The sequence below is a fragment of the Anser cygnoides genome, chromosome 1 (assembly GCF_040182565.1).
Source record: "Anser cygnoides isolate HZ-2024a breed goose chromosome 1, Taihu_goose_T2T_genome, whole genome shotgun sequence".
Taxonomy (NCBI): domain Eukaryota; kingdom Metazoa; phylum Chordata; class Aves; order Anseriformes; family Anatidae; genus Anser; species Anser cygnoides.
This window is the reverse complement of record NC_089873.1, coordinates 191684860-191709691: the sequence shown is the minus strand read 5'-3', so window position 1 is coordinate 191709691 and position 24832 is coordinate 191684860. Positions and strand designations below refer to the sequence as shown.

At 45.3% G+C, this 24832-nt stretch overlaps 1 protein-coding gene across 3 annotated transcripts in view; it reads right to left on the bottom strand.

The window, feature by feature from the left end:
* Positions 1-24832, bottom strand: part of SPATA13 (spermatogenesis associated 13) — a 158990-nt gene that overhangs the window by 67038 nt on the left and 67120 nt on the right. Inside the window, exon 1 of one of the 3 annotated variants that reach the window (XM_048072805.2) lies at positions 9863-10107. The exons of the other annotated variants lie outside the window; for them this stretch is intronic. The gene's annotated coding sequence lies outside the window, so the exon portion shown is untranslated. Of the gene's footprint in view, positions 1-9862; positions 10108-24832 lie in introns of those variants that run through there. 3 annotated transcript variants of the gene reach the window in all.

Here is a 24832-nt window from a genome sequence, read left to right as displayed (position 1 = left end):
TGCCTAAAGATAGCATCATCTCCGTCTTAGAAAAAATATTCTGGTTATAGTTCAGTTTCTGCAACAGTATTAATGCAGGGACAGATCCTGACTTCATTTGAACTCTTGGGTTCAGTTCTTCCATATGCAAGTAGAACATGAAATTACCATAATTAAGAGCTAATAGAAAACAGAAGAGAATAGGGATAAGGAAGTACAATCCTCACCAAAGCAATGCTAAGCATGGTAAAAATGAATCCAGGATCTCTTGTAGAGTGAGAACTTTCCTTCATTAGAAAGAAGGAAACATCTAACGAAGTATGTGGGTTAAACTCAGCAGCTGCTGCAGTGTCTCTCTCCTGCCTCGAGTGGGTATTTGGGTGAGCTGTTAAATGTCTGAACTTTGGACGTTACAACAGACTTTTATTTTCTACTGCCACACATGTATATAAAGCCTTCTTTATTTTCTCATCACAGGAAATGTAAGAGAGATGAAAGAGAAGAACTTTGGAACGTGTGAGCAGTGCAGGAAAGTTTGATCTAGAGCTATAGAATACAAGTAAAATGCAAAATGCTGGAATTATTAATTTATGAATATATCTACTCCTTAATTTCATCAAGAAAAGAAATTAAGAAAGCTGACCAAGATAAAGAATGAATGAATTACTTATTAAATCTAACACTATTCAGCTGATGCCTAGTAGGCAAATCGAGATCATTTTCAATGAGAGTGCAATGGCCCAGTCCAATGGGATGCTTTGGGTGAAGGAAAGAAACGAGGCAGCTGGTTCTTGAACACCAAATTAACTCTTACCTGATGCCACCTGTGCATGCAACAGTGGGAGAGAGGACCTCCGAAAAGCAATGCTAGTTGACAGGAGTGTACAGGGCAAGCCCTGTGTAGAGGCAAAGCAAGACTGCAGTGTGCTTAAAGTGCTCCTGAATTTGTTTAACACAGTGAATCAAATGCAATATTTTCTGGGAGCATTACACAGTTGCATAGCACAAAGACATATGAAAAAATGTAGAAATGCCAAATATAACTCTCTGTCTATGAAACTATATCACAGTGCCATGACAAAGCAGGTTTGAAAACTTTAAAATACAGCTATACCTTCCAGGAGGCAAAACCTCAGCTATTCTCTGTCATATCACTTGTGATGGTTGGACGGTTTCCATTTTCAGCCTGTTCATTTAGCTCTCAACAGTCATGTCCTTTCCCTTTCTCAGATCTCATTGTCTTCTACAACTTTTCATTTATCTTGCCAGACTTGCCCTTCACATACACCACTCTGCTATAAAGTTATCTCTTTCTGCCACCCTCCTAACAGCGCAGAGTGGTCTGCACACAAATCAGAACATATGCTGGGTTACGTACAGCAGATCAGTAGAAACACCTGCCATTGCCTTCAAGTGTAAGACCATTAAAGCCAATGACTAATGAAACCAAGCTCTTTGGTAAAGTTGTGCCTCCAGTCATGGTCATCCTACTTGGATTCATAATTTTCCGATTTTCCTTTCTCATAAAATGTATTCAAGATTTATTCCAATTCATAATCCAAGGCTACTACAGAACCTGTGGTGAGCAATACCGATATGCTGCATTGGTTCAAAAATCAAGCCAAAAATCAAAAAAAAAATCAACCAAATGAATGAAGATCTTAGACAATGATGGATTTTCAGAAACTTTTTGATGTTTTTCATTAGCAGTACATATAATGATGTTGTTCCCTTCCAGTTTCCCACCAGGGAGACAAAGCAGGTAAAGAGACAGGGGAAGATTAAATGATGTCATATCTCAGACATTTAATTCTTTGTAATGATGTAGGTGTTTTCCTTGTTAATCTGGCACTATGTGCCAGCAGTATAAGTACATACAGATTGAGGAGACTGTTTGTTCAACAGACTGGCTGTTCAAATTTGCACTCCTTTACCACTTAGAGCTGGCTTAAAACTGTGTAACAGGTAACTCTTCTTTTTATCACAATAATGCATATTATTTTCTGTTAACATTGCATCATGTAGTGATAATTTGGGGAGAAAGAGTAAGCCATGCTATGTGTTGCTGTTGAACCACTATTGTATTTGACTGATATGAATTTGGAGTTCAGTTGTACACACCATTTTCTTTCCCATGAAGGTAATCCCATTAGTACGAGTGGAACAACTCCTCCAGGACCACATATTTACATGCAGTGTTAATATTTTGAGAACAACAGCAAAACCTAATACTCAAAAGACCAAACAATACAAAGGACCATCTCTCCCCCAGAACACAGTATTAACCAAAATGAGACATTTCATGTGCATTAGCAAGGATGATTAATGAGTGTCTCAAATACAGGCTAATACCGTGTGACTGGAGACAAGAAAACATGATGCTTAATTTAAAAAAGAGGGGGAGGGTTGCCTGGGCAATTAAGTGACTCTTCATTCAGGCTGACTCTGAACTGGGTGGGATTTTATACACGTCTGAAAGCAAGCCTGGCTGACAGAAAGCTGGGAAGCTTTGCCCCAGGTGAAGCAGAATTACGTGTCATAAAGAAGTAGATGACTGGAAGGAAGTATAAAAAAGGAAGGTTATGCAACTTTAGGGATAAAACAGGGATCCCGGAGGAGGAAAAAGTGATGTGTTGTGATCCCTTCTCCCTGCCTTGTAGCTGAAGAGCTCAGTTCTCTGCAAGGAGCTGCACACCACAAGTCAGTAGCACAGAACATGCTTACTGTAGAGTAACTTTTTTTAGAAAAAAGCATGATAGAGATGACATATGCTGAAACACAACCAGCTTACCTTCTTGCCTGCTTCCTTACTCACAATTCCCTCCAGGGGGGAGTTCAGCATCTTTCGCTGATTTGTGCTCTGTGGACTTTTTTCCCAAGGTAACACCTAGCCATTCATCACCAGATACCTCTTCCCCAGAGAAAGACTTTCGGTTGTCCTCTGCACTGTAGCTTCTCAGCCTGGCATTTTCATCTGAAGTGAGGTTCCCAAAGCTTACAGATGGTCGATGTGTCTCAGCTGATGGCCCAAAGAATCAATTTTGTCTCTTCTTCCCCAATGTTAATGGGCAAAGGCTGCAAATGCACCCAGAAAGCCAAAAAAGCTTCTGCTGTTCCAGCATGTACCTTGCCCAACACAGGCACTGTTAACACAGAGCTCCACGGTCACACCCCTCCTCACACACATATGGCTTAACATGCAGCAGCTATTAAAACCTTGCCTTGGGGAAATTCATATAAGAAAGGCTTACAACCAATATACCATGGTACACTTCACATTCTCATTACCTACCTAGTACACCTACCCTGTGTTCATCATTAAAATCATGTGTGTGTGCGTGTGCGTGTGTGCATGTGCACTTGTGTATATATAATTATCCACCAAAGCATTCTTAGGTTATTACAGCGAAGTCCTAACCATCCTTGACATGAGCCAGGCTCATTCCCTGACTCCAGACTTGTCTTGGTATTTTGCAATTCAACAATATTCCAGGGGAAAACTGTCTTTCAATTTTCTGCAGGAAAAAAAAATCTATATTGTTTTAGTAAGTGGTGTCAGCTACTAAAGCTGTACACAGTGATGAGCCTTTCACCTCAGGAATAAAATATTGATGTCAGCAGATTAGAATTCATGTGGTTTTTCTTTTTGCTTCACTTTACTAATTGATCCATTATTCCAGGTGTTTTGCTTATATCTAAATCAGATCAGGACTTCAAATAACATTTTCATGGTTCAGGTTGTACAATATTGGCTGCTGGTTTTATAGGGTGGAGACTTGCACGGTTGTGGCTAAGTTTTGAACATACTGCCTTACAGCACCTGGCTGCTGCCCCAAAAGTGCAAAGCTGGCACCAATTTCCTTGAAGATAGGTTTGCAGCAAAGGGTGCTGAGCCTGCTCCTGTGAAGCTGATTCATTACACAGCTGCCATTCAAATGCTGCCTGCGTTCCACGGAGCACACAAAGATTGCTGCTGCTGCGCTGTTCTGCCACAGAAGCTCACCCACAGCTGTAAACAGCCTCACTGAATTCCCATCTAGGTGGGAAGCTTGTTAAAATCCTCTGATTAAAAATATCTAGAGCCTTTTCCAAGTTCATCTCACAGACCTCAGCTAGGACACACAGAAGTGCAACAATCCTCTGTGCCACAGCAGACAGGAAAAGCCTTAGGGTGTTTGTCTCCAGGAGACTTCATCTTCCCACAAACTCACTCAGTACTTATGTCTTCGACTGTTATACGTGCTTTGAATAGACTACAGTAACACCATTTCATGAGACATAAAACTTCTTGATCACCTGTCTGATGGTCAGCAATTGCATAATTAGTACTTTCTTCCAAAAATAAAATAAAATAAAATAAAATAAATATATATAGAGAGAGAAATTCTGAGATTTGGAAGCCTTAATTGAGCAGGGAATCGATAAAAATAATATATCTTCATTTGCTTACCATAACAATATAAAAAGACTCACAAAATATAAATATTTTTGATATGGCCCCTTAAATGTTTCTAATAAGCATAAATTGTTGCCCTTTATTCCCTTCCCTTTAAGCATTCCATCTGAAAATATTCATCCAACTCATCAACTTTTTATCCGAATAACAGACTGTTTATCAGAACTGCTTTGTAAACCCTTGGAAGTGAGTTCTGCTTATGTCCTTTTAGGGCTATGGAAATGGAGTATGCAGAGAGACCGGTATCAAGGACTGTCAAATTATACTGCTCCTTATGTTTGTGTGTTGGAATGTAAAGGGCAGTTATATTTAGAGTACAAAAAAATGCACGAGAAACAGGGAATGCTAACAGATACAGTAAATTGTTGATGTTCTTTTCAAACGCTATAGGACAACTTGCTAGTATCCTTATGAGAGGAGAAACAAAAATATATAATTAAATACAAAAGTCTCCGACAAGATTTGTGGCCCCTCTGAGAGCAGATGACTCATGCTACCAGCAGGAATGATACTGCAAATTGGAAGAATGTCGACAAGTACCAATTAGCCACTCACCACTTAGACATGTTTGATTGTTCTTCATTCATTTGAGATTTGCTTCGTGATTGTACTAACCCACTGAAAAGCAAAAGAGTTTGGAAGAGACTTACAAAGGCTGCAAGGAAATCCTGGTGCCCATCTCTCCCTGAGCAGCTGGGCATATAACTGAAGAGCTGTGTCTTTAGAAATATGCACGTGCACATCTTGCACAGGGAATGTGATGCATTAAGGACATGCAGCAAGTCCCAAATTTTAGGGAGGCATAGCCCATCCTACACATGAGACAAAATCCTTGTCTATAGGCAGAATCCTATGGCTCCCCTACACCTTCCCAGAATTCCCATACTCCAGCCAGGAAGCTAGATAAGAATGTGACAAGTATCCACACCTGTCTGACATCTTTCCAGTTAGGTCTGGGTGCCTCCATCACTGGTCTGGGTTCTCACACCAGTGTCAGGACTGAGAGACTGGTTAGTTACTTGATTCACTTCTGCTTCACCCCAGGTTCACAGCCAGTCACGTTCGTGTTCAGAGCATGTGGTCGTGTGCAATCACTGTGAATACATGTTGAATAGCAACATGGTCTCTCTGATCCCTAAAATAAATAAATAAATAAATTAAAGCTAGAGCTGAAAATAACCTTTCTTATGGTGTTTCCAACCACGTGTGATTAAACACAGACCCAGAGTTTTCATCCATGAATGACATCCATGGCAGTAATTCTTAATCAAGAACTTCATGTGCTTCCTCTGCTTCTAGGCAATGGCAGGGTCCATCTAGTGCAAGCAGGGAACAGAAATGCTGCTCTCCAAGCTGAGCAGGGCTGGACCATTCCCTTAGAAAACCATGTGTGTGAGTACAGTGCTGCTGCGAGGAGTCGTCTGGGGGCTCACAGACCTCAGGCCTGTGCCACAGCACACAGGCTTCAGGTAGCATCACCCTTTTGACAGCCTGCAGGAGGACAGGCAGCTTGCAGCACACCGGTATAAAAGGGCTTTTGGTTCAATCTAGCTCATACAGCGATGCAGCACTCAGTAACTGTCACTGCAGCACCCCATGGTGACACGGGACACACTTACTAGAGAAGGGAAAGAACATGATAGGTGAAAGCACGTACCCAAACACTGCCTGGCACTCTCCAGTCCCAAAGGGAATGCAGCAGTGAAGATACTGCATAGCAGTGAGGTTTATTTTAGGAGAATTTAAGACTCATTGGAGGCAGAATCAAAGAATCTGAAAAATCCTGTAGCTCTTATCTGTGAAATTGAATTCTTCACTCAGAGGGTGGTGAGGCCCTGGCACAGGCTGCCCAGAGAAGCTGTGGATGCCCCATCCCTGGAGGTGCTCAAGGCCAGGCTGGATGGGGCTTTGGGCAACCTGGTCTAGTGGGAGGTGTCCCTGCCCATGGCAGGGGGTTGGAACTGGGTGATCTTTAAGGTCCCTTCCAACCCAAACCATTCAGTGATTAGCCACAATGAGGCAGAGTGGAAGCCCACTGAAATGAACGGGAATTCAGTGGGCTTTGGATGTGAAACTGTATGAGCAAAAGTCTGTGGAACAGACTGAGAGCAGAGCACTCAATGCAGGGAACTTAGCCTGGATCATCGCACTATGATTGTAGCTGTAGTGACACAACACATTATACAGACGTCTTTGCTGGACTGCAGATTTCCATCAAAGGCCCTGACGCTCAACATGACGTGTGTGCTGCACTGTGAGGGGCTGCAGACTCTCACCCTTTGACCCCCTGCAAATCCATTCTCAGGGGGAAATGAAGGTCCCCAGAGTGGTGGCAGAGCAAGGCAGAGGTGGGCATGAACATCCAGCAGGACTCAGGGTAGGAGAACAGGACTGGACCAGGCTGGGGTAGATGTGAGCGATGGGGAGGGCAAGGCAGTGGGAGGAGAGAGCTGCCATGAGGGCAGGGGGGTGAGCAAGGAAATCCCTTGGGAAGGGATTATGCTGTCCTCTGTGCTACGAAAAACCTGAAGGAAACACACGGATTAAGCAAAGGAGCAAAGAACTACATGGAAAAAAACAGATAGAAAGAAGAAAACTTCACTGGAACAGTAAGTTTTGTACATTTTTTTTTGGTGGATAGAGAGAATAAAGCCAACCAAAGCAGCCCCAGACACTTCAACCTCCCTGGGTGAGCCAGCAATTAGCAGCTCACCTGAGTCACTTGGCAGCGCTGCAAATGTTGCATTTCCACACAGATTAACCACACACGAACAATTTCTCCAATGTACAAAGCATAAACAAGCTTTCCTTTTGCATAGGTAAGTATTTGCTCCTACCCTTCTGGTTTCCTCTCCTAAAACAAATATTTTTACGTGTGGAAGCACTGACTCAAAGCTCGTCTGAGGCCTCCCCTTGATTACTGCATTTCCCAGGACTTCTCCCGCCGTGTCTGGAGCCGGGGTCCCCTGCCACAAATTTTCTTCTGCGGAGCCTTTCCATTTTATGACTCTTGGAGCAACTGGTCGTGTTTATTGATCTTTCCACACAGCTGCTCTTTTCCTACAGGAGCCCCGAGCCGGATTTTCTGTGGCCTGATGTGCGAGGCCCCATGTGTCCCTGCAAAGAGCGATGCCAGGAACAGGAGCTGAGGAGGCAGCGGCTTTGTGAGACTGGGAGCTTGTGGGTGTAAATGAAGCAGAAAATGCTACACGCTGGCTTCACTTCCACCGCAAAAAAATGTGCTTGTGTAATGGATTCCAAAATCCCGTGGGTAAACTGGTGCCCGAAACCAGAGGGCTGCCCGGGAGAGGGGCTGGGGAGCATCCGCAGGGAGCAGCCTCTGTGCTCAACCCAGCGGCAGCCCCAGCACCCCTGCTTGTGTCCCAGGCAGCACCGACCTCCCCTCGGCGACTGTCACAAGCTCCCAAAACACGTCTGCTTTGGGGACACGCAGCAGCAGTGCCTGGCATGCAGAAGCTGGTGGACGCAGCGGGATGCGAGCAAGGGTTTGTAACTTAAGGACCGAAGGGGAAGAAAAGAGCAGAAAAGGAAACTCATTAGAGAAAACATCCATCTTACCTCTTGCAGACTTGTCAGAAAGTACAGCAGACTCTTGTACGGACAAACCTTTCCCCCAAAACCAGATGAGGATCGCGGACAGAGCACCCAGCACAGAGGACAGCAGAGATGCTATAGCTTCCCCCGAAGCCCCCCAGCCCCTCTGCACTGCCTGGGGACCTGCAGCCCCCCCGGCCCGGCAGGAGGGACAGCTGGGCGAGTGTCAGCACCGCACGCTCCATAAATCCTCCCGCAGCCTTCTGGAGACTCCCGTCCTCGAGCAAAATACCCAAATCCTGCCAGTTGTTGACATAGAAACCACACCGAAGTTTTTTGCCCCCCTCGGAAGCCATCTGCATGAAACAGCTCCCGATGAGATTTACCCAGCCTGCAGCATGCTGGTTCAAGTGGTTTTATTTGTCTAAGGAAGAAATAAAGAGCGAATGTTTATATACCAGAGACTTCACACCCAGACCGAGGGCTTGTTTCATTGCAGCAGTTAACGTTACTGGCTTTCACAACCCTTTGAAGGAAGTGTATTATTACCCAGAAGAAGGAAAAAATCTATTACTCAGATGAACAGCCCATTTCTAATGCACAAGTGAAATGCAAGTTCAGGAACTGGTAAGGAAGTCACATAACGTTTTGGATTTTCCTCTAGTTTATCCCATATATTTATCAGCTTCCTCCAAAGATGCTCAAACCGTCTTAAAATTCTCCTATAAAGTTTACAAAACTGCAACAGATCCTGGGGGAAATAACAGAAACACATGGAGCCTGTGGAAGACTCAGCGTCCTCAGCCCTATGGAGAGAAGCCCTGCAGAGACGAGCCCAATGGAGGCGAGCCCTGTGGAGATGAGCTCTTTAGTCTCCAGCAGTGGAGAGGAGAGAAAGAAAAGAGAATTGTGCTGCAGGGATCACGCGGGTTTTAATGCATCCCCTCACACTGCCTTCCCACATAGCTCTTCACGTAGATCTCCAGCCCCTTTGCTGGTGTTTGGGGCTGGGGAGCAGGCTGGCAGCCTACGTGCATCCAGGCTGCCCTGCTGGGCTTTTTTTGGCCCCAGTTGCAAATGAGTGGGGGTGTGGGGAGGTTAAAGTAACAGAGGGTGGACCTTGACACCCCGAGCCGAGATGAGCTTTACCTGCGGTGCTTTAACTCAGTGTTGTCTTCTGAGAACTGCCTTACTAGCAGATCTCTTTAAGAGCCTAATTCTGTATTATTTACTAATTGTAACTTGTCTTTGAGCGAGATTAAATCTGTGCTTAAGCTTGGGAACAACAGAGCAGCACACGGAGTGAGAGATCTACCGTTCTGGAAGCTTTAACTCCTTTTCCTCCAGCCTTGAGATTGATGAAAACTGACCATAACCTTCTCCCCAACACCCAAGCGATCTTCATACTCCTCACACCACACAATTCCCCATCCCCCCAAATCTTCATCCACATCTTTTTCCTTGCCACCAGCAGCTGAAGGGTAGCTGAGGATCATCAGTCATTTCCTGAGCTGTCACTGCAATGGGAAAATTCTTGGGAAGAGGACAGAGAAAGAAAAGAGAAGGCGTAAATGTGCACTCGCTTCTTGTGATTTTGGAAGTCTTGTCCCTTTGCAGAGGTTTCATTATACCTTTTAAAGCCTTGATTCTTAAAATAAGCATCAGTGTATATTATCTCTCAAACTATCTTCAGCAAATGTTCTGGCCTGGTATCAAATACATGAGTGTTATTTTAAGTGTTATAATTGTTTCAAGAAAACAGCAGGCATTATGAAGAGTATAAAGCTATGGCACAAAAAAAAAAAAAAAAAAAAAAAAAAAAAAAAAAAAGAAAAAAAAAGAAAAAAAAGCTGCAGAGCAAATTACACTTACTGGGTATGTAAAACACTTTCAGGAGCTCTGGTGGGACCAAGGTGATGCACAGGACCTCCAGTGCTGGCCAGGTCTTCTTTGGCCTTGCTGCTGGAGCTGTTTCACCCCACAGCTGTTAGCTGTGGGCTATAGGCAGCGGGGTGACCCTTGTCTTTTCCGTGTCCCCTGCTGCTGTCTACATTTGCATTGCACCGTGCCTGCGCTGGGGCCACCGAGGCAGCTCTTGCAGCTGATCCACTCAAAAACCAACCCACCAAAGAGCCGTAATTTTCCATTCCACCAGCCCCATGCAGCTGCCCCCGCCGGGGTTGTGCAACTGCTGCCTGCAAAGCAGGGGCGTGCAGGCGGGTGGGTGGGCGCTGCAGGAGAGCAGCCCCCAGCTACAATGGGTTATATCAAATATTAAATGTCCTTCTAAGCCTTTCCGTCCCTATGCTGCCTCAGAGAAGCGGGATAACACTATTCCCTTATCCTCAGGCTGAAATGCTGTTGTGTTACAGCTGTGTAAGTCCCTGAGGAGTACCTGTTAGCTGGGCTCAGTCTGTTGCAGGAGGGAACTGAGCACAGTGCTTGCGATCCTCTGCACACGGTGTGTAACATCAATCTTCAAAAACTCAAAAACTCAGCCTTGAATAGCATATTACCATCTAGAAAAACACACAAGCAAACTATTTTTATTTCTGTACTGTGCATACCAAACAAATGCTCTGTCAGCAGTAAGTACTCAAGTCTCTCCGCCTTTGTAAATTGAACCAGTTTTCATGAAATAAGCTGTTAACTGGGAAAACAAAAACAAAAACATCCTATGAATTATTTTTAGCAGGACTCTAGCAAGACCTTTCCTGGTAACTATACACAATACAGTTTGTACTAAGTCTGGTTAGAATTGTTCTTCAGAATCTGATTTTGACTAGACTGGGATGATACCCTGCTCGGACTGTTGACTCAGAAATTAAACCATAATCAGACTCTTTTAGCATACATAGATAGCTTGGAATAGTAGCAATTAGGCACCATCAGCCCCAGGATTCTGTGAGATAACAGAAAAAAGTTGCAAAATCCCACTTACTGGGACTGCTATTGGAGGCAAAGTGCTACCCGTACATCAGAGACCTTGGGGAAGTCCTGTGCCCTTTCACAGCGATGTTTTGGGATGCAAAGGAGTAAATGAACCCAAGCAGTGGGCTGTGGCCTGAGCTGCCTGCACAAAACATTAGCAGCTGTTTAGTGCTGTGTTTGCAAATGCTCTGGTTCCTGTAGAAACACTTAATCCTTCCTGAATCCTGGCTGGCATTTATGGGGAAGTGCAGAGAGTAAAAGACTGCTCCCGATTACCTGTTCCTTATCTCTATGGTCCGTTTTGTGTGACAATGGATTTCCAGCGAGATTTTTAAGGCTTCATTATTCATGCCACGTATGGACACCTATTTACATCGCTCTGCGAGGTGACCTGGCTGGTGGGAGGTCGCCCAGTGGGGTGGGGAGTGGAAGTGTAATTTGCTCGCTGTCCTGGCCATAAGAGAGGAAACAAAGCAGGGGCAACAAGGGAAACTAGAGATCCCCTAATGCCAAGTCGCGAGCTCTCTATAGGTGCCCTTGAACTGTCCTACAGAGTGCAATATTGAGTTACATCTGGCTGTGGGGTCTCAAATACTGTTTCAAGAGCAGTGGAAAAGTGCAGCAGGTTGTCAGAGCACCCCTTTCCCTTTCAGTGCTGACCTGAAAGCGAATTGGGTTTTACTGAGTAATTTCAGTAGGATCCTACTCAGCGCAGGAGGATACAGTCCTGAAGGCTGTCTCTGTAAAAAGCCACAAAATGAAATGCAAAATAAAAACACACAACAACAGAGAAAACAAGGTTTGTGGCCCTTTCATACAAGAGCTGAAGATAACATTTCTTTCACTTTGAAAGGATAACCTTACACGAACCAGACCAGTGAACCGAGCTCATTTTGTGGTTATTTCACTGGTTCAGGCTGTCCAGACTTTGTACACGTCCCCCTGCTCAGCATGGCACTCAGAAAAGTACCCTGCCATCGCCTGATTGAGCTTTATTGAGCCTGGGCCCTAAGTACCACGGTGATGGATATATGAGCTACAGCAAATAGATATGTGAGCCTGAAGAGACAGGCTCTCTGTATTCACCCTGGAACACAAGTGCAACGTCTTTGCTGCCGACAGCTCTTCTGCAGTGAGGCCGTGCCGCGCTAATAGCAGCTGCCTCTTCCAATCTCGTCAGGCTGGAGCTGGCATTCATCTGACTCCTCCATTAGCTGATTTATCTTACTCATTGAACAGAAAAATCTTCGTTTTCTTCCTGTTGGGTTGTTTTCCCTCTTTCTAACGCCCTTAACTGCTCACCACCAAGTCAAAGCAAGCATCAGCGCTGCTCCAAGGAAAGTGGCAGGTGAGCAGCCCAGTGGGAAGGGGAGAGGTCTGCATGGCTCTTTTGGGCAGTAGTTTTAAACCAGCTTAAATATAATACCTGGCTGCACCCCTAGAGATGTTGTCCAGGCCACAGGCGAACAGGGTTAAGGGGTTCTTTCTTTACCCCTCCCATACTTCCCTGTAGATTACTGTCTCCTTAGATCTCACTTCTGGACAGAGGTCTTCATCACTACACAATGCTGGCTCTGCTGCTCCTCAGACAATGTGATGGAGCAATTCAGCTTGCTCAAAGAAAATGGTTCACTTCTTTCCTGTTTAATTTGCTGGAGCCCATGAGATGAACTAGCTCACACAGGAGCAACAGAGAAGTCATAGCATGCAGCCACGGATCAGGCCCATGCTTGGGTTGGGGAGCTTCCTGGTAGGAAAGGGGAAGAGGTGCTCAGGGATCAATAACATCTTAACGAAAGTCAGCTGCAGCATCTTGTTAATGATAGCCTTCACTGCTGTTTCTTAGCTGAGCCTGAGATCTGTCCTGGCACATACTTCCCAAGCCATGGTGAGTATAGATGGTTTGCACAACACTGGAGATGCTTCATCTCCTCTCAGGGAAAAGCTCCTTCTTGACATAGACAGGAACAAATCCCATGAAAGTGTTAGTTTGTTTTAAACTACTGTGCAGTTCCTTTGCCCTTCAGGGCTACGAGAGCTTAGAGCCCCTTTGAGTCAATTCAGATAATGCTATGTTTGTACCTGGATAGTCAAAGGAATTTAGTGGGAAAAAAAAAGTCAGAATAAAAACAGCAGAAGATTAAATTCTCCCTTTCCATCACCCTCGTGTACTTCCATTTGAATTCTTTCCTTCTGTTTTACCAAGTCATCTTGTGATTCTTTGCAGGTAAGCATACGCAGCTCCCACCCAGCCCTGGTATGCTGACCTCATCTTCCTCCTCCCGGGTGGCCCTCGCCGGATGATGAAATACACCTGAGAGGAGAAGGAAACTCAGGCAGCATCAAATATCAGTCTTGAGTGCCAGCACACCATAGCAGGCTGGTGCAGTCACCCCTGGCTTTCTTTCAGAAACATTTTGGGAATGTCACTTCTTTTTGTCTTATGTTTTGTAGCAAATGCTTGCAGACTGACGTTCTGCCTCCTGCCTTGCTGGCCTTTGCACTGCACAGGTTGCACACAGTGCTTATGGGAGTGACTTTCTAACTTTCCTGTTTACAGGGAGGAATCACCTTTTGGGGTTAGGTAGCTTGCCTTCTGAAAAGGAAAATCCTTTCAAAGGTCTTGAAATACTGGTGTGCAAAGCTCTTGCTCAGCTGGCCCAGCAAGTTGAAAGACCAGTTTGAATTCTGCCATGCCCGACAGTTTTCAATTTCCTCCTCTATCCGTGAATCTTCCCTCTGGAGGAAAAGCACTCAGAGAGAGGCAGAACTTGCAAAATGGATTCTTTCCCAAGCACTGCCTTCTCATTGCACTGCGTCGTTCAACCCATCACAACCAGAACATCGTTCTTTAAATGTGTGATGCTTCTGCACGTGGTCCGAGCCGTGAGACCAACTCCACCAGCAGCTTCTGGAAAGAATTGTGCATGAATCTGCTGGGCTTGCTTATGCTGGAGAGTCCCCAGACAAGACTAACGCTGCGGCTGCTGCTGCTCAGGGGTCTGGCAGCCACAGCAAGGAGCAATCTTTCTCTGCTCTCCTCTTTCCTGGTTCCCTTTCTGTCCGCACCCATTTCCAGCTGCACATGCCTCCTTCCCCTAGTCCCCTGTTCTGCTGACTTAATCCTCTGCCATTTCAGTGAGTTGAATTGGCTTACTCTGTAATCGGAGCAGTGCCAGAGCAGGCAGCAAGGGGAGCAGCAAGGATAAGTGGGGAAGGACAGTGGGAGGAAGAAAAGGTGAAGAAGTTGGATTTTGCTCTACTAATGCAAAAATGCAACCGAATAGCAGGCCAGGGTGCAGGGCAGGGCACGTAGGGTCTAAGAGCTGCAGGTACAATGAGGGTAGGAAATTGTGCTAGGTCTATGCAGAATGCTGTAGCCTGAGAAGCTCCCAGTGAGCAGCTGTTTCCCATCCTGGTTATATAAAGGTTCAGGAAAAAATGGGAGCAAGGAGTTGCTCATTGCTCATTCTCATGTCGGAGACAGTTTTGGCGTGAGCCCATGGGTCCCCAGCACTATGTTGGCATGCTGCACTGACTATAAAAGCAACCACAGCAGGAAAGCTTGGTGGGTGGCTGCAGGAAGCACATCTGATTTATCCATTTCAATCCCCATGAAATTAGCCCTTTCCTCTACATGGCAAGCCTTGCTCTTTGGCAAAGTGCATGGACCAGGCCTGCTGCCAGGCCCCGGGGATGCCCATCAGGATGCTCTGGGCAGTGCCTTTCATAACAAACCCTCCTGCAGCCCAGCGTGAGATGAACATGGAGAGCTCTGCAGAGCCCAGCTGGGTCACACTCTGCAGGGCTTTCCACACCACCTGTCTTGTTTGGGATTTCCCACCAGCTGAACTATCCTATATGGGAGACCTGGTTAGCTCATCTTCTGAGTGGTCCCATCCCAGACCCTGAGCACACCAGCGTTGCCCATTTCACATCTGCCACGTGGGAGCTGCAACTGAGCCTTTGTGCAGCCAGCTCAAAAAGCCTCATGCTATCAGCGCTGGCATCCTGGCAAGATGACCTCATATTTTCCTGCCCCAAGGCATTTTGAGCAATATGTATGTAAAAGATGAAGCTGAGCATACTTTTAACTGAATCAGTCCTATAGGTAATCAGGACCTTATTAGATTTCCAGAAATGCAAGGGGTCTAATAGTTAATTTGTTCTTGGAAGTAGCTTTTTCATTTTATGCTTACCAGTATTTTTCCACGTTGCTCCATGTAACTAAATCAAGTGTTCTGATAACAGTGCTAAGAGCAATGGAAAAGCCAACATATTAAATAAACTTGGCCACTTCTCATATTTTACGTGCCATCTCTTGCTCACAGCCTGTGGGTTTAAATGCTTGGCAGCTGGAGCCGGGGCAGCGAGCGGAGAGCCCTCGGCACTGGAATTCACTCTTCCTTGCTCCAGCTCAGCCTGAGTTTGTCGACCTTTACTCTTTTCTGTTCACCAAGGCAGGAAAGCCAGAGCTTTTTGCACAGTTACTTCATACACTGATCTGCAGGCCAGATGTTTGGAAGCCTATGAGGACCAAGGAAGTGTGGTTTAGAGCTACCCTGCAAGGCCTTTGAACCTCAGGGTTGTAGTGAAGCTTTCGAACATCAGCCAAAGAAAGGACCTGAGCCATCCACTCCATCCGTGGCACTGCCAGGGCTCCAAGAAGACCAAAAGAGGATTTATTTTCTAGGTTACCAGGACCATTATCCATCTGAACATCACTGCTGCCTGTTTTAATTTCGCTGCATGGGTTCTGTTGCATTTTGGTGCCCACTTTTGGCCGTGGCCAGGTGAGGAGCTGCCCTCCCAGGCTGCCCAAAGCACAGCAGCAGCAGAAGCAGGCAACCCAGGGCAGGTTTGGGGAACTCAGGGGCCGCTCGCCAACACAGAAACCTGCTCTCTCCGACACTGGTGGCAAACTCTGGGGATGCTGTTTGCTGCTTTTACCTACACTGACATCCTGCTGAGTGCGCTCAGTAGGTTCAAAGTCAAATTAAATCGGCTGTGTTGTTTAGAAGCCTGTTACTCCTACATGGAGGTACTTGAATACTTCATTGACGAGTGCCGTGGAAATGTTAGTTTAAGTAAGGTGAAGCAGAACCACTTACAGACCATAAAAGCAAAAGCGCTTATTAGAGGAAATGACCCTGCAAATTACCAAGTGAGGAGAGCGCTGCTGTCCCACCCATCCTCTGGAAACCTGCCGCCCCCTGCTCTGCTCCTTGGTGTCAGCAAAGCCAGGACATCCTCCCACTGTGATCCGTGCTGCCTATCCCAGCAGGGTCTGACCTCCTGCCTCTGCCAGTGGCCGACACCGCCTGCCTCTCTGCTTCACCCTGCTTGCAGAAACCACAGCTCGGGGGCTCAAAGCTCTCTGCGTTTTGCCTGGGTCACCCTCCAAACCACAGGGGCCCCACAGATGTTTTCACCCATACTTGCTGAGGCCAGTTATGACACCTTGAGTTGGTCACAGCAGGCCATGCGTTTAGTTGCTGGTGTGACAAGTGCTGTAGCTGTCAGATTGTAATTGAGCTGCTGCTACAACCAGCAGTCAAATGTCACTTTACATGGGACTTTAGTCTCCTAAAATCATCACTTTCTCCATTTTTACAAGGATTTGTTCATTTCTGAACAAACACCTTTTTTAAAGTCACAGGAAACTACGTAGAAAGTTGTGGTTTTGTAGGGAAGCCTGATGCTGACACAGGGATGACAAGTGTCCTTTTCCTTTTAAACCCCTGAGCCTGTTGCCATTTACTTTGTCTCTATCTGTTTACCAGGGGGTAGAAGTGACGCAGCTCAGGCCCCCCCAGAAGCGAGTGTGTTGTGGCCCCAACACACGGGGTTTGCTTACGGCAGAGCCTTCCCCAGAGCCTGGTGTTTTGGTGTAAGTAAACAACGAGCACTGCAAGCAGAGGGAAGATGACTCAGGTAAAAGTACACAGAACTGTTATAGAGCAAACGTATGTGCTTAGGGCTCCTCTGAGACTTTAAAAAGGCGAATGTAAAAGGTCTAAATTATCACCCTCTGAGACTTTGTAAGTTCCAATTTAAACAGCTAGAATTAAGCTGATTTATTCATTTTTAAAAAATAGAAATACTCCTGCTTCTTCAAGCTATGCCAAATAGCACCTTTTAAACTAAAAATATATTACTTTGGACATAAATAGCCTGAATTTCTAGCTGACATTTGCTATTTTCAGAAAATATGACACTCGGTTCTACTTAGAAAAGGAAAGGGTGTGGGAAATACCCAAACATCTGAGCTGGACCTCGAGGGCTTTTCATGGTTTGAAGAATTTCTGACAATTTCTCTCTTTCAGAGCTGTGTAAAGCATTTCTCAGACACAGAGTGATCCATTCTTGAAATGTGCTTCTTCCCCACCTACCCTTATGTACAGGGCAGGGTGCTTGGCCAAAACAGGGACTTGCAGAGACGCCAGGGAAGGTCAGTCATGGAAAGCTCATTGTGGCCTCTTCCTTCGTTATGTGTGCACCCACATAGTCACCTCTAGACAAAACGTATCCTCAGATTCCTCATGAACACCCAACTGAACCAATCTGGAGAGAAAGAAACCAATATGCAAAAATGGCTTGCCAGGAATGAAGACATATACCAAAGCTGCCCTCAAACATAGGAAGATACTAACTGTTGAACACAGGTTTCCTTCCCCAAACTCTGGGAAAGGGCCCCTGGACTAATGAAGGCAAGCCCAGGTCAGTGAAAGGAGGATCTTTAACATGTAATGACGATTGTCATGTAATGATGATCCTTTAATATGTAGTGACACAGAACCTAAAAATCTGCTGGAGACAAAGGAAAGGCAACCAGGTCAATGAGGAGAGTCAGAAGCAGCCCTGAATCTGATGGATATTATGATGGGGAAAAACTGCATGGAGGACCCAGACATGACAGGGACTCCACCACCTGAATCCCGGTTTTCTTTTGCAATCCAGCAAAAACCCCAACCCACGAGGCACTAAACCTCTCCCAGCACAGGGCTACCAGGAGAAACACCACACTCAGCTTTGGGTCCATGGTTTCTTCTTTGTGCGATGGTTCTGGAGACAGATTGCTGAAGTGCCTTAGTCATGAGGGGAAACTTGGGCTTCTAGACCTGCATCTAGACTGAGATGTGCTAAAAGATGACAACTGACCCCAAAGAGGACTTTGAGCTGGAAACCACCTTGGAGTTCAGAATTGAAACCCATGGTCAGAGCCTGTCACCTTTCTGCCTTCTCCAGAGTGTGGATCAAGGCAGAAACTAGTTTTAGCATTAGTAAAATGAGTGTAGACAGTTAATTAGCACTTCATTGGCAATTCCATATTATTTTCTATCCCACAAGACGTGAATAGGGCCTAAGTAAAAGTGCTACAATGCAGTATCGTCTCTCTTCATATAGTTATGTTACTTTGTTGGGCAAAATTGTCATGCTTCCAGAAAATGGCAGAGAGAAATGCAATAAGACAAGAAAGACAGAATAGGCAACTTTGCTGCTGAGGAAGGTACGTGACACTGAGGTCACTGATGTCACATTCATCTGCCAGCCCTGAGGTAACACGTGAAGCTTCCAGAATATCTATGTCTTCCTGACTGGGTCCCTCTCACCAGCTGGCACAGCCAGTACTGCCCCCAAGTGATTATGCACAGTCATGGAAATGCCTCTTTGACATCACATTTTAAATCCAAACACAGTGTTTGGAATGGAAATGGTGGGTGACAATAGTCCTTTCATCTTCACTTCACAGGGTCTTTTAATCTTCACTAACAAAAAAAAACCTCTTGCTTTCCATTTTGGCATATTCCTGAAAGACTTTATGGAGACAGAAGTCAGAATTAATTAAAATGCTGAGCACAAAGCCAGCACTCCACAAATAATAAGCAACACCAATAAATAATGAATGCATTTAGCATTTGTGAGAAGCGTCTGTCTTACTGTGCCATAGCCAAATTCTCTATTTATCTTCTCTAGGAAGCAAAGATAACACCCGTGTGGCAGCTCAGGTATACCCTGCTGCCCAGGAGTGGCAGCCAGACTTGGAGAGGCCACCTCAGAGCTCAGCGACGCTGGGATGGCATGTTGGTGATCAGTGCCCTGTCGCTCTGATGAGTGGTTTTGTGCAGTGGGTATCTTTCTGCAGAGTATCCAACAAGATACTTCCATCTTGTCTGCAGAAGTGTCCTCAGTCACTGCCTACCACAGGCCTACATCTTAGGGATGTGACGTTCATCATGTGTCACCTCCTGCAAATGCCCCAAGAAACACATGCAAAATCCAGTAGCAATTGGAAAAAGTTAAAAGGAATGTCTGAAAGTCATTCCCTTGCCTTTTCCTTCTCCCTGGGGCCAGGCAAAGGTATGAAGAGGGTTGCTGCTCATAACGCTGGCTTTATTCAGAGAAGTGGCTCGAGCCATCTAGTCCTGTAGCATTGGACTACTTTAATTAACCAGCTCCTTGAGGATTGTTTAAGATTTTACAGTCTTATTACACCCACTGATGTAGGAAATCCTGAGGAAAGGGCACAGAGACTCTTTAATAGTCTGTCTGATTCTCAGCCCCTGGAGCTGTAAGTTATGGGGAACTCTTCCCATGTACCAGGCACAGCAAGCTGTGCTCTTGATCCACATGTGAGCTGCGAGCTCCAGCTGAGCAGACCAGAGACACCTCAAACCTGCCAGAGCAACCACATGAGGAGGAGCCCTTCCAGCGCCTATGAAGGTAAAAGCCAAGCATCTCCCTCTTCTCAGTAGCCAGGCGCCAAAATGAAACCTACTTGTATTCCTCACATCTACTGTTAGTCATGATACAATATAATATTGACATATAATGTTAATGTACCATGGTTATTCATTGCCCTCTGTAACCACTTGGGCCACTCACTCCATTTGTGAGATATGAAGGTACAGGAGAAAACAGAATAACACCTTCTTCCTCCTCAAAACACATCGTGTTACGTCCCACATTTCCAGAGAGAAAGTGGCTACAGAGAAACACAACATCAAAGTCCTACAGAGAGCCTACAAAGCTAACATCTGGAGAGCTGGCTTTCTTACTCTGAATTGAAGATGACTTAAATGAAGTAATCAATTAAAGATATTTCGGTACAACGTAGTAACACAGCTATTAAATGTAATAAAGATCTTCTTGCCTTTGCTGAGGATGGATGATACTCTAGATGGCTAATTTCAAGCTCAGCGAAGCTCCCTGATTATACACAGGGCAGCACCAGACTTGTGGGCAAGTCATCACAGCCGCCTGCAAGGTACAGCGTGGAACAAGAACAAACGGTTTTATTCAGACATCTGCGGGTCAGGGAGCTTTTCATCTGGTCCTGATTACAGAGGAACAGATTCCTCACTTGCATGCTTAGTATCAGGTAATCAGCGATAACGAGCACTTTGCGGCCATGTGCACTAGCCCTGCTCAGAACGAGCTGGGAGGGAGAAGAAATGAGCATCTTGCAAACATCTTCCTCTTACGGGCCATGCAGAAACGGCAACAGGGCTAGAAGTTGGTTCAGGAGCTGGTCTGTCTGCATGCAGCAGTATTTCATGAGCAGACATCTCTGCAGCTCAGGCCTTGTGAGCTGTCTCTGAGGTGGCAGTGTGACATGGGCAACGTAATTATTGTAATTACAAAAGAAAACAAAACGGCATACAAATCTTCCAGAACTTGTATCTTACAGTTGCTCAGTCTCACCGGTGTTATTTTTCTTCTTCTGTTCTCATGTGAGTGGAAAAAAAAAATTAAGGACTAAGAGAGCCAGAACACATGAGCGTTATACAAGTCCACGTTAAAGTGAAGGTGGGAGCATGCACAGCTTGCGGTGCTTTAACCATGGACCACAGGGCAGGAGGGGCTGTGATGGAGCTACAAATACATGGATGCAGAGGAGTAAGAGGCAGGAGACAATTAAGTGAGCTCCACATTTAGCACAACAGGTTCTGCAAATCCTCTAAGGTGGTAGTACCACAGTCAAAGACATAATAGAAAAAATGTGATGGCAAAATGTACCAAGTAAACTGATGAAGAACACACGAAGAGACCAGGACTGCAACTCTGAAAGGTGCAGACATGAGGAGGAACAGGATAATACAGACGTGGAAGGAAAACCTTCCTCCCTCTACACCAATGCAAGTAGCAGATGAAGTCTAGCCATTTGTGAAAACCACAAACCATGGCACAAAAGCGGAGAAGAAAGTGTTAAATGTGCTGCTGTGAGGGTCTCTGATGGGCTGCTGGTTTTGGAGCTGAACTCTGGGCCTTGAGGCCCTGAAGTGAATCTTTAACTCTGAGATTAGCTGACATTTATTGAGTCATCTTGTGGTTATGTAAAGTAGACTTAGAGGCTTACAGTGGACTGTCAAAGGCTTTGAGAAAAAAACATGAAATCTAGCATTGTCAAATCCAGTGTTCTAAAAAGAAACACACACTAAGTGCACATTTGGCCAAAGGAAAAGTTGAATTTTTTCTTTTACGACAATATGTGCGTTCAGTCAGTGTGAATTCTCCAGGCTACCTTTATGCACTTAATATCTTTCCTGAGTCCCTTGGAGACATCCCCTGGGGTTTAGGCAGTGCAGAACAGGCAGCCCAGATCTCTGTCTGGGACTCCGGGCATCTAAGTGATGTGAACCCTATATGATACACAGCTGTGCTAGGTTTACCTGGGGATATTTGAAGAAATCAGAGGGACAAGGAGCTCTAAGGACCCATGATGGTCTCCAGACCCAGGTCTAACTAGTGGCTGAAACAGCCCCATTTCAGCCCTGACGAACCTCAGCTCTCCACCACCTGCAGTGGTTCCTTCCCCCATTAGACCAGCGGCACAGCCCTTTACTCCCCTACTCCCTGTCTGCCAACTACATTTATTCAGGATTGACCTCCAGCTTCTTTACATCTTTAGAGCAGCTTTCTGGCAGCATTGTGAGTCTGACATAGCAGGGGTTAAGTACTGCCTTGTATTTCAAGTGTTTCTTTCACAGGGATTCATTTAAAATACACTGTACTGACTTGCATTTTTAAATTCTCTCTCCGGGTAAGATTTAAATGTTAGTTTGGAAATGGTGTGTACCTTCAGACAGCTCAAAGCAATTGCTATTTTGTCTTGAAGCAAGACATCCTATCACCTTAAGACATGTGTGCACTGAACAAGGAGCCATTTAATGATACCTCAGTACTGGGTGAACTCGATATCCCTGTCTGCAGTCTGCTTAAGTGGAGATACAAAAGATGTAAGAGAAGAAATCCCACACGCTGCCAGCACTACAGCACCTATATGTGGGGAGCTGCACCTAAACCTTAAGAGATGTCTCTCTTCATCCTTTTCACACAGTAGGCAGATTCAAGGCTAGTATCAAAGCACAGTGGAAGGAAAAAAAAATGATAACAGGTTTCTGATAGAGTCACAGGTGCTGAACAGGAGCATAATGTAGCAGCTGGCAGAGGCAGCCCTGGGAGCAAAGGCAATGGGGAAAAAGAGTGGACCCAGAGCCAAGGATACAACCCCACGACCCAGAACTGTGCAGGGAGAGGGGCCCACGGGGGCACTGGAGCTGGGGCGATGCCCTCCAGCCTCACACCTTGCTGGGAAACTTTGCATTCAAAGTTCAAGGCAGGAGGAACAGCCTACAAAGATTCCCGAACAGAAATCTGTGGGAATTCAGGGAGCTCTGCACATCTTTCACTGACCAGCTGGACCTTTTATGACTGTCCTCTCTCATCCTGCCATCACAGCCTGCCTCCATGTACAGGAGGCTTCCCTCTCCTCTGCACTGCCCCCTCTGTGTTATTCCTTCTCTTTTTACTTTTTTCTTGTTTTACTACACATTTCATCCCCCACTAAATACGGCAACATGGATGGTTTTTGCTGCAGACTCATTGTGAGCTCTGCCCTTTGGTACTGCCTCTCTTTCTCATGGAGTGAGATTCATTTCATGTGTTGATATCTGAGGCTCTTTGTCAATAGTGAGAAAAAGACATTTCTAGGAGGAAATTCATTTTTATGATGTGTAGCAGACATCTCTGTGCCTTTGGCCAGGTGAGTCATATCTTTAACGTCTATTTCCTTCCTAAATCCATAAGGCTGAGCAGGAGCTGTCTGCCATTCTCAATTTGTACAGTGCCTAGCACAACAACAATCCTTCAAGGTTACTGTTTCATCAGTTTCACGATAAACATGATTAATAACATTTCTACTCAACAGCAGTGAGTAAAACATTAACTAGACCTCTTTTTTTCCCAAACATTTTGCAAACCCTTTAACCAACTGGTTATTACAGTGGTTAGCTACTTTTCTCCCTACCTGGGCCACTGCAAAGAGATGAAATGATGAAAGATTCATGGGGCCACAGAGAGAGAGCAAAAGGAAGGAGTCAGACTATACAGCCCAACAACCCTACTGCTTACAAGCCTCTGCTCCCAGTACTATGAATACACGTTATGCAATGATTCTTCCATGCAAAATGCATAATCTATTCCTGATGCTGAAAAACAAAACAAAACAAAACAAAACACACCGAATTGAGAAGAGTCACAGAGAGTGAGCCAGGCTCCCCGCTGTTTATTCCCTCTCTCTGGGTTTCTGAAGTCTTCAGTCTTTTCTGCACAATGGCTTCGACACTGGGCAGAAGTTGTATGAAGTTCTCTCAAAAGAGAATAATTCCCGTTCCCATCTGATCTCAGGCCATGTCCTAGGATGTCGAGCTGTGGGTTTGAATCCCTGCGGGCTGTCCTGGGCCTCCCTTTCTGGATGAGTGCTTCAACCACTGAATTAAGGTTCTTGAAGTTCAAAAAATAAGGTGTTGTTTCTATTTTATGTGGCACAGTTAGGTGGCACTGACTTTAGGGCTTAAGTGTTTTTCTGATCTTGGTACCTAAATCCTGCCCAAATCCCAGCTGAATGCAGCAGTCAGTTCTTTACATCTTCCAAGCATTGGAACAATAGCAAATTAGGGTAGCATAAACAATAGCATAAAGAGGAAAAGAAATAATATCCTATTTCAACAATCAGGACAAAAACAAAAACAAAAAACAAAAACAAAGAGAGAGAGGAGGGAGAGTGGGAGAATCAAAGTGATTGCCCAGCGCTGTGCTGTGCCATGAAGATGTAGCCCCCCCAGTCCCTTCTGGCTTTCAATCTCATGTGTGCTTGTCTGGGGCACACATTTGCTGTCATAATCCATCTGTTCTCTAACAAGTTGCATATGATTATTTCTCATAAGTCACTCAAAAGTTAGCAACCTAAAGGTGAAGTACTATGTGAGTCCCATAGCCACCCTGTACCTTTCACGTTCTGCCACAGCTTTTCATGCTAGGGCTCCTAGGAATTGCTGACACTGGGGTGACAACAGAACAACTGTCCCTTCTGCCCTGCTCTGCCCTGACAAGGATTATGTTTAGGTTGATGTTTGATGACAAAACTAAAGGAGGAAACACTTTTGTAGTAGTACCTGACACAAGAGTACAAGCTGGAGATGGGGAGTGACTGACTTAGAAAGTGGGTTAATAGGAAAAGATCTGGGGGTCCTGGTGAAAATGAAGTTGAACATGGAACTAGATGTTCCCTTCCAACCCAAACCATTCTATGATTCTATGAAGCAAGTGTGCCCTTGTACAAAGATGAACAACTTCATAGTGGGTTCTATTAGCAAGGCTATAGGCAGCAGGTCTGTAGAAGTGATTATTCCCCTCTATCTGGCACTTAAGAGACCACACCTGGGTATCGGACCCAGTTCGGGGTTCCCTAGTAGAAGGAAAACATTGACATACTACAGTGAGTCAAGCACAAAGTCACCAAGATGATTGGAGCACATGACATATGATGTAGGACATTCTTTCTTTCTTTTCACTAGGACTTTAAATATCAGCCAGAAGTCTTCATGTCATTTTTATGATATTTACCAT